Below are 17004 nucleotides of genomic sequence, written 5' to 3'. Positions count from 1 at the left end.
GAGGCCCCGAGAGACAGAATCCTCTTCTCTTCGCGCTGATCATGGAATCGTCGCCCGATTCCCAATGGGTACGTTCTAAGACTCAATTCTCAATTTTTATATATATAGAATTAATTGATTAATGAATTTAATTGAGTTATTAAATAGACTAAATTGAATAACAAGAAATTAACTTATTGGATTAACTTAAAAATATATGAACATTTATAGTCTTTTGTAAATAAATTAGATTGATTAGTGTGCGTATTTGGATAGCGAACATGATTTGTTAACTGGTTTAGGACTTTAGAATAATGTAATTGTAAATTAGTTTAGAACATTGTCAAATAAATTACATGATTATTATTATGATTAGGTGATTTGAGGAGAAAGAATAAATTAGAATTAGTTAATTAGTTAACTAGATAACCATTAGTTTAAAACTAGCCGATTGTGCATAAGAGAAGTAAGGCGAATTTTAGTTGGTTAACGGTTAGAATCGAAATTTGATAAATTAAGATTTGGGAGGCCTAGCCATTTTCGATATTGATATAAAAATCGAATTTGAATAGGTAGTAGTTATAATTAGTTATGGTTAAAAATATGTTTTAGCTGTTTAACAAATTAGTTACCGTAAAGCTAATAATTTAATTAATTAATGACTTAATAAATGATCTTATATGGATATTATTAGAATTAGTTTGTAAATTTTTGGTTGAGTGTTGATATTGTTGTTATGGAAGGAGGATGGGATTTTAAATTGATTGATTGCCCGACGGATGGGCTGTGTGCATTGATTGATAAAGATATAATGATATTGTGATATGTGAGCAGGTAGATAGTTCAATTTTTAGGGGAGGTGCTGCCGAAATTTTGATAAAAATTAGACTAAATTTTTATTTAACAACATAATTAATAAGTTTATTTAGATTAGTTCTATAATTTGGTATATAATAAATATATTGCTCTGATTATTTACTATCTTTATTATTCATTTAATTATTTACATATTTATTTATTTATTTTCATTATTATTGTTAATATTGTTATTTATTTTATTATTGTTGATTATTGTTAATACTATTTATTTATTTATTTGCATTGATTTTGGATGTTTAATTGTGCATTGCATTACGATGTTTAATTGATTAATATGTCTGCATTTGATTGCAATGTTTGATTAATTGTGTTGTGATAATGCTATGCTTTGTTTGTGTGGAATTGGGATGAAGTGGACCACCGTGGGTTTGTGAGGACGGTCTGTGATATGGATCCGAATATTATATGATATTTGACCGTCGGCCGAGAAAATGGGAGATCGGCGCCCCCGTGTGCACCTGATGATATGGATTATGTGGAAAACCACAGGATGGCTTCTTGTTGTTGCGCACCTGATAATCTAGATTTGATTGTAGCCCGCAGGGTGGCCTCCTGTTGTGAGCACTTGATGATCTAGATTGGATGGAGACCACCGGGTTGCCTCCTGTTGGTATGGAAAAGAAAAGAGAGAATGGAAATACAATGAGAGGACTGGTCAGTGAGGATTAGACCAGTTGGCCGTATGGGGGATCGGCTCCCTGGTGCACATGTATGAGAGGGCGAGCCATGTGTGAGGACGGCTCGTTGGGGTTTCAGGTGGCGCCACTGACTAATTTCCACATGATGTGATTATATGAAGATGTTATGATTGTGAGTGCTGGTGATATGCCATTTGTGTGACTGGCTGCGTGAGCATATAACTAGTCGGATGACTAGATTAATATGTGTACACATTTGTGTGACTGTGTGTGTTGTGCAATAATTATTACTCCTTAGAAAACTCACATGTCTTGTTTGATTTTTCAGGAAGTAGGTTTTTCCTTTAATCCGATTTAGGCTATGTTTCTTCGGCGCAGGGCAATAAAGAATTTTTCCTAGATCCATAATTATTTTACTATGTATACTAACAGTTAGTGACTCCGCAGTTGTAGGATTTGTATACTTTTAATCGTTTATTATTATAGACGAGATAATTATGTGAACCCATATTATAATTGTGATGCATTGTTAATTAGGCCCGAACTGTGGAATGTTGTAGCCGATAAATTCGGGCCGAGATTTAATAAAATCTTGAGGTTTATTTTTCATAATCATATGGACTAAATGTTGAAATTTATACCGAGATAATGGATTCTAGTGTTTCAGGCTTACTACGGGTCTCGGGAGCCTTAAGCTTACCTGGGCCCTAGTGCCGGTCCGGCCCATGGAATTGGGTTGTGACAAAGTTGGTATCAAAGCTTAGGTTAAGGTTTTAGGACACAACTGCGGAGTATAGAAAATTTCTTTATGTTGGGATCGGCTGTAACCAACATAAGGAAGGAAACTTGTGATTTTCCTCTCTAGGGATGGTGGACACACTAGACCCTATGAGGTGGGAAAATCCACACCTATTGTGTAGATCAATAGACTATAGAAGAAGTAATTCAAGGTTTGAAATAGAGTAATACCTGATGGTAGTGGATTGGCCTGATCACCCAGTACACTACTTTTCATGTGAACTCTATTCCTGTCAGTGAGTAGGATAGTGTAGAAAATAAGCAGGATTTTTATTGGTATGGTAGATTCATGAACATAAATAATAACTTTGAGGTAATTAGAAATTTGTGTCTAGTTTTCAACACAGCTACTGAATTTCTTTAGAGTTTATTCAAAAAATATAAACCTTTTATTTTTGTTTTCATTTTATTTACCTGACATTTTAAATTTAAAACCCCATTTTAATTTTGAATTCAAAATTGTGTTATGATAAATAATGTGAAATTGATTATTCATATAGAAAATTATTTTTAAAAGTTGTCTATTTATATCACGGGGCCAATTGGATTAGATCATAAAATGAAATGATTATGAGGATAGTAAAATTAGAAAGATTTGAAAAGAAGAATAAGACAAGTGGTGATGATGATATTAAGTAAAGTAGACAGTTAGTGGCTAAGTAAGAACATAAACATTGGAAAGGTTTGAGGAGACAATTCTAGTTTAGAAGCTAGATTTCAACCAGAGTTAGAGTGTAGGACTGTCTAATGTAATAAATGGGAGAAATAACATTAGAAATGAAGTATATGACAAGTGGTAATATATGTTTAGTTTTAGATAGGTGAGACAGGTAAATATTAGTACTGATGAGACAAGTGGTAAAGTAGCATTACCTTGGGACTTAAGGAATCTTATTAGTACTAATGAGAATTAGGTAGAAGGTGAATATTTAAGACAAGCAATAAAAGTTAGGTTAAAATGTTGGTGAGTAGATAAATCATGAATAATGATGATTAGTAGTACAAAAGAAACCAAGTGGACGAAATAATTAATAAGAGAGTATGTAGGATAAAGAATAATGTTAGGATGAGATGCTGATAGTAAATAACTCAGGAATTACAATGAGAAGTAGTATGAAAGGAGAAAGAGTAGAAGAAATAATTATTGAGAATATTCTAATATCTTTAAGGTATGTTAATTAGTAACTCAAATAGAGTAAAAGGTTACCAAAATAGGGAGACAAGATCATGAACCGAAACAAGGACTGTTAAAAAGGCATTGTTATGGAATTTAATTTTAGTCATAAGTATTAAGGTGACATAAGAGATAAGCGCTGGAAAGGGGGTCAAAATTTTTAAATGATTGAGACAGTTAAAGGGTGCAGTGACTTAGGAGTTGACTAATAGTTACACTAACATAAGGAAAGAATATTTTAGAAAAAAAAAATATAGAACTTGTACAAATAAGAACTAAGAGAGTGTGAGTTCGAGTTGCCCTGTGATACTATAGACAATGGGAGTCACAAAGAAAAAATTTTTTTTCTTGAAATTTTGTCTTAAAATAATAAGTTTTCCAATTTTTGATCGAGAAGAGTTCTAGTAATTATGTGAGTTAATTCTTATTACCATAAATAAATCAAATTTCAATTGTTTTGCTTTTTGTAAAACATATGTTTGGTTTTTTTTTTTTTTTATGAAGAAATGCCTAATAAAAATTTAAATTTTCAAATGAAATTATATAATCTTGAGAAATATATATTATGTACCTTCTTGATAAACCCTGTTTTATTGTAAGATTTATTCAAAGAAAGACTTCTAAAGATTTAAGTAGCTGTCTGAAGATAGTACTTGGAAATTTTGGTAATAAGCTTAAGTTTCTCATAAACTTCAGCCAGGTGGCACTGAATAGGATGATTGGCGATAGAATTACAATGAGAATACTCGATCCTTTTCTTTCTTCGGTTCATATTATCCACTCTTGAACTGTCTCCCTAGTGATGGAAGTAATTTCTTATACCTTTGAATTCCCTATGTATCCATTCTTGCTCTCTCCTACTAGACTTCAATTCGAGGACGAATTGTCTTAAGGGGGGGAGATTGAAATACCCCGAAATTTTATTTTCAAAACTTTGGAATTTTTATTAAATCAAAAATCTGAATTTTTGATAGTATGGGTTGTTAAGACTGAGCAAGTTTAACTTGAGCCCAAATTTGAATTGGGCCCAAGCCCAATAAACAGACTGTCCGGAAATTTTGATGAAATAAAATGGAATGCTACTATATAAACTAATTATCCTGAATTAACTTAGTGTTATTATTATTGTTTGTATTATTAGAAAGTAAATTGAAGAAATGTTTTATGACCCAACTAAAATAATTAAATAAATCGAACCGGACCCGGAAATCAATTTGAATTGTCGAAAACCCCACGAATTATCTGAAAACCGAGTGAAAAACTCGAAAACCAAACAAAATGAGACCAAACCATTAAATCAGACCAAACCGGTTCAAATCGAACCAGAATGGTCTAGAAGCCACTTTCTTTCCTTTTCTCTTTTCTTTTCCTTTCCCTCCTTCTTTTCTTTACTTCTTCTTCTTCCTCGCGCGACATCCTCCCCTCTCTTGCTCACTACGATCTCCATCCACCAGCCATGGAAGTCGACACCAAGCACTCCATCTTGCTCCTCTCGTCGAGATGAACTCTTCTATGGTCTTAGTTCGCGTGATGAGGCCTGAAATTGAGAGAGATCGCGATTCGAAGGCTATCCACCGCGCGATGAAGTTTTCCGGCGAAATCTCATCAATTCCGTCGACTCCAAGTGCTAGGGTTGGTCTCAAACAACTCCTCTCCTACATATGAACCTTTTTCCCCCATTAATTTGTGATGTTGCTTGAGTTTTGATAAACCACCATGGACGGCGGCTTGAAGGTGGCTGTGGAGCTAGATCCGGCCAAACGAGGCACTGGCTCAACAAAGTGATAGCAGATTTGGATTCCTTACGAAAATTGGAGGCGGGTGGTGGTGACCTTGCAATTTTCTGGGCGGTTTCACTTTTCCGGCCACCGTGCACGGCGGTCGGCGGTGGCGGTCCGGTGACCGGCCGGCGGCACTCCGGTGAGGCCCCGAGAGACAGAATCCTCTTCTCTTCGCGCTGATCATGGAATCGTCGCCCGATTCCCAATGGGTACGTTCTAAGACTCAATTCTCAATTTTTATATATAAAGAATTAATTGATTAATGAATTTAATTGAGTTATTAAATAGACTAAATTGAATAACAAGAAATTAACTTATTGGATTAACTTAAAAATATATGAACATTTATAGTCTTTTGTAAATAAATTAGATTGATTAGTGTGCGTATTTGGATAGCGAACATGATTTGTTAACTGGTTTAGGACTTTAGAATAATGTAATTGTAAATTAGTTTAGAACATTGTCAAATAAATTACATGATTATTATTATGATTAGGTGATTTGAGGAGAAAGAATAAATTAGAATTAGTTAATTAGTTAACTAGATAACCATTAGTTTAAAACTAGCCGATTGTGCATAAGAGAAGTAAGGCGAATTTTAGTTGGTTAACGGTTAGAATCGAAATTTGATAAATTAAGATTTGGGAGGCCTAGCCATTTTCGATATTGATATAAAAATCGAATTTGAATAGGTAGTAGTTATAATTAGTTATGGTTAAAAATATGTTTTAGCTGTTTAACAAATTAGTTACCGTAAAGCTAATAATTTAATTAATTAATGACTTAATAAATGATCTTATATGGATATTATTAGAATTAGTTTGTAAATTTTTGGTTGAGTGTTGATATTGTTGTTATGGAAGGAGGATGGGATTTTAAATTGATTGATTGCCCGACGGATGGGCTGTGTGCATTGATTGATAAAGATATAATGATATTGTGATATGTGAGCAGGTAGATAGTTCAATTTTTAGGGGAGGTGCTGCCGAAATTTTGATAAAAATTAGACTAAATTTTTATTTAACAACATAATTAATAAGTTTATTTAGATTAGTTCTATAATTTGGTATATAATAAATATAGTGCTCTGATTATTTACTATCTTTATTATTCATTTAATTATTTACATATTTATTTATTTATTTTCATTATTATTGTTAATATTGTTATTTATTTTATTATTGTTGATTATTGTTAATACTATTTATTTATTTATTTGCATTGATTTTGGATGTTTAATTGTGCATTGCATTACGATGTTTAATTGATTAATATGTCTGCATTTGATTGCAATGTTTGATTAATTGTGTTGTGATAATGCTATGCTTTGTTTGTGTGGAATTGGGATGAAGTGGACCACCGTGGGTTTGTGAGGACGGTCTGTGATATGGATCCGAATATTATATGATATTTGACCGTCGGCCGAGAAAATGGGAGATCGGCGCCCCCGTGTGCACCTGATGATATGGATTATGTGGAAAACCACAGGATGGCTTCTTGTTGTTGCGCACCTGATAATCTAGATTTGATTGTAGCCCGCAGGGTGGCCTCCTGTTGTGAGCACTTGATGATCTAGATTGGATGGAGACCACCGGGTTGCCTCCTGTTGGTATGGAAAAGAAAAGAGAGAATGGAAATACAATGAGAGGACTGGTCAGTGAGGATTAGACCAGTTGGCCGTATGGGGGATCGGCTCCCTGGTGCACATGTATGAGAGGGCGAGCCATGTGTGAGGACGGCTCGTTGGGGTTTCAGGTGGCGCCACTGACTAATTTCCACGTGATGTGATTATATGAAGATGTTATGATTGTGAGTGCTAGTGATATGCCATTTGTGTGACTGGCTGCGTGAGCATATAACTAGTCGGATGACTAGATTAATATGTGTACACATTTGTGTGACTGTGTGTATTGTGCAATAATTATTACTCCTTAGAAAACTCACATGTCTTGTTTGATTTTTCAGGAAGTAGGTTTTTCCTTTAATCCGATTTAGACTATGTTTCTTCGGCGCAGGGGAATAAAGAATTTTTCCTAGTTCCATAATTATTTTGCTATGTATACTAACAGTTAGTGACTCCGCAGTTGTAGGATTTGTATACTTTTAATCGTTTATTATTATAGACGAGATAATTATGTGAACCCATATTATAAATGTGATGCATTGTTAATTAGGGCCGAACTGTGGAATGTTATAGCCGATAAATTTGGGCCAAGATTTAATAAAATCTTGAGGTTTATTTTTCATAATCATATGGGCTAAATGTTGAAATTTATACCGAGATAATGGATTCTAGTGTTCCAGGCTTACTACGGGTCTCGGGAGCCTTAAGTTTACCTGGGCCCTAGTGCCGGTCCGGCCCATGGAATTGGGTCGTGACAATTACTCTCTCCATACCAACAAGATATTCCACTTTTTATTTTCACATAGATTAATAAATAGTAGTTATTATAGTTAAAGGATAATTTTATTCATATAATTTTCATTTTATGTTCATCTTAAATAACACATAAGCAATTATTATATTGGAATCATAAGAAAGAATTAATGAGAGATATTGAAAATAAGATAAAATTTAATAAGAGTATAGTAGACAATTAAATATTAACTATTATCCCAAAAAGGAAAATGGACTATGTTTTGGGACAAAACCAAAAAGAAAAGATAATTTTTTTTTTTTTTTTGCGAGGAAGGGAGTATCAATTTATTAATCTTTCAAATTTTATGATGTTTTTATAATATATACAAAAATTAAATCAAGTATTTATAACGTATGAATGGAAGTTTGAAAAAAAACTATATATATATATATATAATCAGGAAATAAAAAAAAATCTTTAAAATGCTGACTTGGCACTCTACTTTTTCAGCATTTGTGTTTTTCTTTTTTTTTACAAATTTCCTACATTTTTAATGCATTTCTTTCATTTTTTTTTTAGTTTTACAATTTACAAACTATTTATCATAAATTATTTATGATTTTGAAAATCTTATTTTGTTATTTTGTTCTAATTATCTATTTGTTTAATTAATATATAAATAAAGATCTCTATTCTCTAATCTCTCATTTTCTATTGAAATTCTTTCATTAGAAGTTAAAGGTCTCTTTCCACTTTTTTGTCTTTTGAAGGTCTCCCTCTCTTAGTAATTATCAATTTCTTATTTAGTGTTGATTAAGTACATCTTTCTTATTTTGAAGGTTTCTTTTTTTTTTATTATTGCTAATTAATGTTGATCATGTAGTAAATAAAAAAGAAGCGTATAGTTTCATTTTGCTGGCCAACCAAAAGTATCCTTTGAAAAGTAATCATTAAGTTTTTTTTTTTTTTTTTTTTCTCTTAAGCATGATTGGTATTGCTATGTCAATCCAAAATGCATGGGTACGAAATTGTGGTAGGGGAGCGAGGAGTACAGTTATTTGGGGAACAGAAGCAAAGAGTAATCACAACTCATGCTTCTGTTAGATGAAGCTACAAGCGCATAATAAAAGTAGATGATGTATCAATTTAGGAAAATAGATCAACTATACATATTTTAGTGCTATTGTACTTGATGGGAGCGGATATAAAGCGGAAACAACCATTATCGAAACCATATGAGGCAAACTAAAAATATTATCGAATAAATCAATAAACTGACCTCTTGAAGCCCAAAATCGCTCACCGGTCTTCTTTCCAGATATCTTGGAGTCACTCACGATCTTCTGCAGTAATCCCTAACTATCTCTCTTTTGGAACTCTCTCAGTGGCAGAGAATAGAATAACGTGCGTCTCTTTATTCTTAGAGTTTTGCAATCTTATATTAAAAAACCTCTCTTTGATAGGAAGATATTTTTTTAATATAAAATAAATTAAATAAAAAATTATTTAATTAAAATAATTATCAATTATTTTAAAACTAAATAATTTATCTATTATTTAATACACCCTTAACTTTCCAAATAATTAGGGCACTACAGGGACCGCAGGAATAAAATAAATCAGGCTACTAATTATAATAAGAACATATGTAGACCAACATATTCTTATTATAATTAATCATGAATTATTCCACTAAAAACTCATGACTGAACTCCTTATTTATTTTACAATTCCACAACATAATAAAATAATGTTCCCCACGTTAAGATTACAGATGCTGTCATTTAAATAACTTACTGACAATTTATTTAAATCACAATATAACTTTAAGATTGTCGTTCAACTTATTTCATGTGTCGGATTCAATATCCACCTGCAGGATTTATACTATAAAACCTTATAAGCTTACTTAAAGTGCATCATCAATCTCTAAACCGAGACATGGATTCTATCATTAATTAATATTTCACAAACACAAAATATCTTTGCCCAATTCACCGAGAATATTATTCCAATAATGAAACTCACCCTTTAATGAATCAAAGCACAAGACAATCAATGTTTGCTCATATTAAAATAAATCAAGATTAAGAACAATAAACATTATTTCTAATGTCCTAGAGAATATGTTTAACAGTTAGTACTAAACATCCATTCTCTACTTGGTCCAATTAAATACATACAAAATGTACTAATCACAATTATTGTTCATATGCTAATAACATTTATTTAATGCAAATTTCCAATTAAATACAAAGAAATAATTGTCAATAGAAAATCATTCATAGCTATACTATTACATATGCATGGTTAATAGTATATCTCTATCAATCTCCCACTTAGACTCATAACCATGCATCTATAACTTTAACTCTCATTCCTTCTACATGACTGTCAAAAGTCTTTGCTGGTAAGCTTTTTGTAAAAGGATTTGCCAGGTTGTTTTCCGATGCAATCTTTGTCACTACCACATCTCCCCTTTGAACTATGTCTCGTATCAAATGATACTTCCTCTCAATGTGTTTTGCCCTTTTATGGCTCCGTGGCTCCTTCGAGTTTGCAACTGCCCCACTATTATCACAATAAAGTGTAATAGGCAATTGCACTGAAGAAACTACGCCTAGATCCGTAAGGAAGTTCCTAAGCCATACAGCTTCCTTTGCAGCTTCAGAAGCTGCCACATATTCAGCTTCCATGGTGGAGTCAGCAACACAAGTTTGCTTAATACTCCTCCAACTTATGGCTCCACCTCCCAAGACAAAAACATTACAAGAGGTTGACTTCCGAGAGTCCTTATCAGTCTGAAAATCCGAATCTGTATACCCAATGGGTACAAGATCGTTAGATTGATAAACTAACATATAATCCCTAGTCCTTTTCAAGTACTTGATTATATGCTTGACTGCAGTCCAGTGTTCTCGCCCAGGATTAGATTGAAATCTGCTAACCATGCCAACAGCAAAACAGATATCAGGTCTGGTACACAACATTGCATACATAAGGCTTCCAACTGCAGAAGCATATGGAACTGCCTTCATGTTCTCTATCTCCTCAGGTGTCTTAGGACATTGGTCCTTAGATAGAGTGATTCCATGTCTGAAGGGAAGAAAACCCTTCTTGGAATCCTGCATGATGAAACGAGCAAGAATGGTATCAATATAAAGTGCTTGAGATAAGCCAATCATCCTTTTCTTGCGATCTCGCATAAGCTTAATCCCAAGAATATGAGCAGTCTCTCCCAAATCCTTTATATCAAAACGTTGGGATAGCCAATCTTTGACAGAATTCAACATACCTACACAATTCCCTATAAGCAGAATATCATCCACATATAGTACCAGAAAGACAACCTTACTACCATTCCATTTCTTATACACACAAGACTCATCATGACACTGATCAAAGCCAAAACTTTTAATCGCCTGGTCAAAACAAGTATTCCATGACCTAGATGCTTGTTTAAGCCCATAAATGGACCTATTCAATTTGCAAAGCAAACTTTCTTGTCCATTGTTTATGAAACCCTCTGGTTGCTTCATATAGATGCATTCATCAAGACTTCCATTTAGGAAAGCTGTCTTGACATCCATTTGCCAAATCTCATAATCATAATGAGCTACAATGGATAGAAGAGTTCTAATAGACTTTAGCATGGCTACCGGCGAAAAAGTTTCCTCATAATCGATCCCTTCTTTCTGAGTAAACCCTTTCGCAACAAGCCTTGCCTTATAAGTTTGCACTTTACCGTCTATACCCCTCTTTTTCTTATAGATCCACTTGCATCCGATGGGTTTAACCCCTTCAGGTGGTTCTACAAGTTCCCAGACTTGATTAGAGTACATGGACTCCATCTCAGATTTCATAGCTCAAGCCACTTATCAGCATCTTTATCTTGTAGTGCTTCATCGTAACAGACAGGTTCAATATTCACTTCTTCAGGGATTCTATCAAAAGCTTCTCCCAAAAGTGTATATCGAACCGGTGGTCGTCTAATTCTCCCACTACAACGAAGTACTATAGGTTCTGCAATCACACCTTCATCTTGCTGTGGCTGTAAAGCCGGCAAGTCCATGACTGGTGGGACTACATCTTGATCATGTTCTGGAACTTCAACATGTCTGTCATCACCAGGAGGCAATGAAATGTTAGAAGCCCCAACATTGTGCTCCTGTATATTTGGATCAACAGCTGCCACTTCAGTTTCTACATAACTCCCACTACTTTCAGGTGGCAGTGAAATGTTAGGTACTGAATATTCAGGCTGATGTTGATTTACTGGTCAACTAACATTTCTTCCACTACGACTAGGCAATGGAATGTCAGCTCCAACCATTGATGGTTTAGGTTGTTGTTCTAATGGAAAGGTTCTAGTTGGTATATTTTCTCCTCTCAATTCATACAAGGCTAATTGACTTTTGGGAATATGGTTTTTAATATAGTCTTCCTCAAGATGATGTGCATTGGTGCTAACAATGACCGTTTTATCTTGAGAACTATAAAATAAACCACTTTTCGTTCCTCTAGGATATCCAATAAAGAAGCATAAGTCTATTTTTGATTCCAACTTATCTGCTTTCCCTTTCAGCACATGGGCTGGACAACCCCACATCCGAACATGTCTTAGACTTGGCTTTCGCCCAGTCCACAGTTCTGTAGGAGTTTTAGGTACTGACTTGGATGGAACCAAATTCAGAATATATGCTGCTGTTTCTATGGCATACCCCCAAAACGAAATGGGCAAATCTGAATAACTCATCATTGATCTAACCATTTCCATAAGCGTCCTATTTCTTCTTTCTGCTACACCATTCTGTTGTGTCATACCAGGTGCAGACAACTGTGAAGTAATTCCTTGTTCTGATAAATAAGTAATGAATTCCCTAGAGAGGTATTTGCCACCACGGTCAGACCGTAACGACTTGATATATTTTCCATGTCGTTTCTCCGTTTCTGTCTTGAACTCTTTGAATTTCTCAAAGCATTCAGACTTACGGCGCAACAGGTAAATGTATCCATATCTTGAGTAATCATCTGTGAAAGTCACAAAATACTCAAAACCACCCCTAGCTTGGACACTCATTGGACCACACAAATCAGAATGAATTAATTCAAGTACATCATTAGTTCTATTACCCTTTATAGGAAAAGGCCTCTTAGTCATTTTACCTTCTAAACAAGATTCACAGGTTGGCAGTGCCTCCACTTTCAGTGAACTCAATGGTCCATCCTTGACCAACCCAGAAATCCTATCTAAATTAATATGACCAAGCCTTAAATGCCACAAATAGGTATGACTAAATTCAATAGGACGTTTTCTTTTCAATGGAACAATGACATCAAAGTTATTAACTTCAAAATTAGGAATTTGCAGTTCAGGTGAAACTTTGAGAATAAAAAGATCATCAATCATTGAGCCAGAACATATCATTTGTTTTCTAAATTTAATAACGACAGAATCATCATAAAATTCATTAAAACAAACCGAATATCCATTCTTGCTCAAACTAGAAACTGAAATTAAATTCCTTCTAATTGAAGGTACATATAAAACATCCTTTAAAAACAATGTTCTATTATTCTCAAAATTCAAAGAAACATTTCCTATAGCTAGAACTACAACTTCTGTGCCATCTCCCAGAAAAATGCTTACATCTCCTTTATTTAGCTGACGAGTTACCTGAAACCCCTGCAATGAATTGCAGACATGATTAGTGGCTCCAGAATCTACACACCATTGGAGTATAGTCAACACCGCTAAACAAGTTTCAACTATCAGCACATAAAACAAAGACATACCTTGCTTCTTCTTGGCTAACCATGTTGGACATTGTGACTTCCAGTGCCCAGGTTGCTTGTAGTGAAAACACTTACCCTTAGGCTTTTTCACAGTAACACTTGCACTAGTAGATGCACCACTTGTTTTAGGCTTAGCCTTGTGAGCATTTTTCTTCTTCTTACCCTTATTCTGGGCAGAAGAAGAACCTCGCTCAACATTAAGCACAACAGGTGCAGCTCCTTGCTTAATGATAGTCTCAGCAGCCACCAGCTCATTCAGCAACTTAAACAGAGTGAAATCCATCTTATTCATGTTATAGTTCAAACGAAACTACTGAAAACTGGCTGGCAAAGTGTTCAAGATCATTTCTATCTGTGTAGCATTGTCAACCTCAGCACCAAGAACCTCCATGTCATTCAGAAGACTCATCATCTTCAAGACATGAGTTCTAACTGGAGTTCCCTCCTCCATTTTGGAAGTAAGAATCTCCCTCAGTGCATTTTGCCTTGCTGCACTAGTTTGATCTCCAAACATCTCCTTGAGATTTTCGAGCATGTCAAAAGCTGTGTCCATCTTCTGATGCTGATGTTGCAAAACATTTGACACAGAAGCCAAAATGTAACATCGCGCCATCTCATCAGCTTTAACCCATTTCTGGTAAGCTCTGGTGACCTCCTCAGAGGCACCCTCACCGGGTTTTTCAGGACAAACTTCAGTAAGCACAAACTTATACTCCTCAGCAGTAAGCAAAATGTCCAAATTCCTCTTCCAGTCAATATAGTTTGGACCCTCAAGTTTGTTTTGGGTTAAGATGTTTGCAAGGGGACTGAATGATGCCATTTCTATATCATGCATTAAACAAAAATAGCATATCAATAATAAACATTGAATAAATCAAAATTGCAAATATACAACATTGATATCACAATTCAAAAAAAAAAATACACATTCGCAACATTCATGAATAGCAACCTCGATGGGAGAATTCAACCAATCACATGTTTTGCATATTATAATTAGATAAGACCGGCACATACTACTCGATGGGAGATAACATGCCTCTTAAATTAACATTAATGTGTGAGAAAATATTACATCTGATTCATGTCACTAATTAATTTACTCAGATGGAGAGTTAAATCAATACAGACAAATTAAACTAGTTCAGTAATTATATTAAAACATGACATCTTCCGATGGGGAAGAAATGCAAATAATTACAACTAGAAAGTAATAAAAAACCACTCACAAATTAATTCATATAATTAAAATAAATTAATTATAATCAAAATTGCAAAATAATATATTTTTAAGACAATTTTGCAAATAAAATTAACAGTTTTGGTTGAAAATGTTAAAAATTTAGTGTTCTGGTCTATTTATGGAAAAAAAAATAAAACATTCTGGGTTTATCTTGCAAAAGCAGAAAAATTCTGGGCCATTTCGCAAATTTCAGAACTTGTTTGGACTATTTTGCATAAAACAGAAACTATTGGGCCAAAATTGCAAAACCGAAAATAGTCTAGACAATTTTAATAAAACCAGAAACAATCAGGGTCACTTTATAATTTAAAATAACTCTAGGGGGCCAAAACGGAATAATTGATACTTTCTGGGTCAAAATTTAAAAAATTAAAGTCCAGGGGTTAAAATATAATAAACAGAAAGATTCAGGAAAAAAAATAAAAACTTAAAGATCAGGGGTCAAAAATATAAAATTTTAAAAAAAATTGAGGGACCAGACGGGAATTTTGGCAAGCAGCAGCTTCTTCTTCACGAAGAAGCCCTAGCCGCCGCTGCCCCTTTTCCCTTCAACCTCCATTAACGCCTATGCTCGAGCTCCCGCCGCCACCGGCTCCCCGTCCGGATGCAGCAAGCTCGCTGACGAGCTTGAGTTTCGAAAAACAAAAATCAAAACAGAAACACAAAATTTTATCTTTTCTTGCCCCTCTACTGATCTTCAAAACAAAAAACAAAATATATATATATATATATATATATATATATATATATATATATATATATATATATATATATATATATATATTTTAATGCCCATTAAAAACCACAGTTTCAAAAACAAAGGTTGTATCAGGTACTGCACTTTTGTGCTACTGTCCTTCAAAAACTCTTGAAGCTCTTGTAACCATGTACCAATCAAACAATCAAAACAGATTATAGATACACGATTGAAACATGACAAAATAGCCACCATCATACAGTTTTGTATGGCTCTGATACCAATTGATGGGAGCAGGTATAAAGCGGAAACAACCCTTATCGAAACCATATGAGGCAAACTAAAAACATTATCGAATAAATCAATAAACTGACCTCTTGAAGCGCAAAATCGCTCACCGGTCTTCTTTCCAGATATCTTGGAGTCACCCACGATCTTCTGCAGTAATCCCTAACTATCTCTCTTTTGGAACTCTCTCAGTGGCAGAGAATAGAATAACGTGCGTCTCTTTATTCTTAGGGTTTTGCAATCTTATATTAAAAAACCTCTCTTCGATAGGAAGATATTTTTTTAATATAAAATAAATTAAATAAAAAATTATTTAATTAAAATAATTATCAATTATTTTAAAACTAAATAATTTATCTATTATTTAATACACCCTTAACTTTCCAAATAATTAGGGCACTACAGGGACCGCAGGAATAAAATAAATCAGGCTACTAATTATAATAAGAACCTATGTAGACCAACATATTCTTATTATAATTAATCATGAATTATTCCACTAAAAACTCATGACTGAACTCCTTATTTATTTTACAATTCCACAACATAATAAAATAATGTTCCCCACGTTAAGATTACAGATGCTGTCATTTAAATAACTTACTGACAATTTATTTAAATCACAATATAACTTTAAGATTGTCGCTCAACTTATTTCATGTGTCGGATTCAATATCCACCTGCAGGGTTTACACTATGAAACCTTATAAGCTTACTTAAAGTGCATCATCAATCTCTAAACCGAGACATGGATTCTATCATTAATTAATATTTCACAAACACAAAATATCTTTGCCCAATTCACTGAGAATATTATTCCAATAATGAAACTCACCCTTTAATGAATCAAAGCACAAGACAATCAATGTTTGCTCATATTAAAATAAATCAAGATTAAGAACAATAAACATTATTTCTAATGTCCTAGAGAATATGTTTAACAGTCAGTACTAAACATCCATTCTCTACTTGGTCCAATTAAATATATACAAAATGTACTAATCACAATTATTGTTCATATGCTAATAACATTTATTTAATGCAAATTTCCAATTAAATACAAAGAAATAATTGTCAATAGAAAATCATTCATAGCTATACTATTACATATGCATGGTTAATAGTATATCTCTATCAGTACTGTACACTGCATTTATTGGTATATTCAGATTACTATTCCAAAAACCCAGACTTTTTAATTGAGATGGATTTTCTTGTCATTTGTTCTATTTATATTTGAATTTATTATTTTTTTATTAAAAATTTATTTTATTGACTCGACCTTATATTTTTATAGCAAAAATAAAGTGACATTAATATTATAGCAAAAATAAAGTGACATTAATAAACTAAATAAAAGAAGTTACTTAA

The sequence above is a fragment of the Jatropha curcas genome, chromosome 6 (genome assembly GCF_041381405.1).
Source record: "Jatropha curcas cultivar XTBG-Jc1 chromosome 6, XTBG_Jcur_1.0, whole genome shotgun sequence".
NCBI classification, from domain to species: domain Eukaryota; kingdom Viridiplantae; phylum Streptophyta; class Magnoliopsida; order Malpighiales; family Euphorbiaceae; genus Jatropha; species Jatropha curcas.
Note: the sequence above shows the minus strand (reverse complement) of the source record.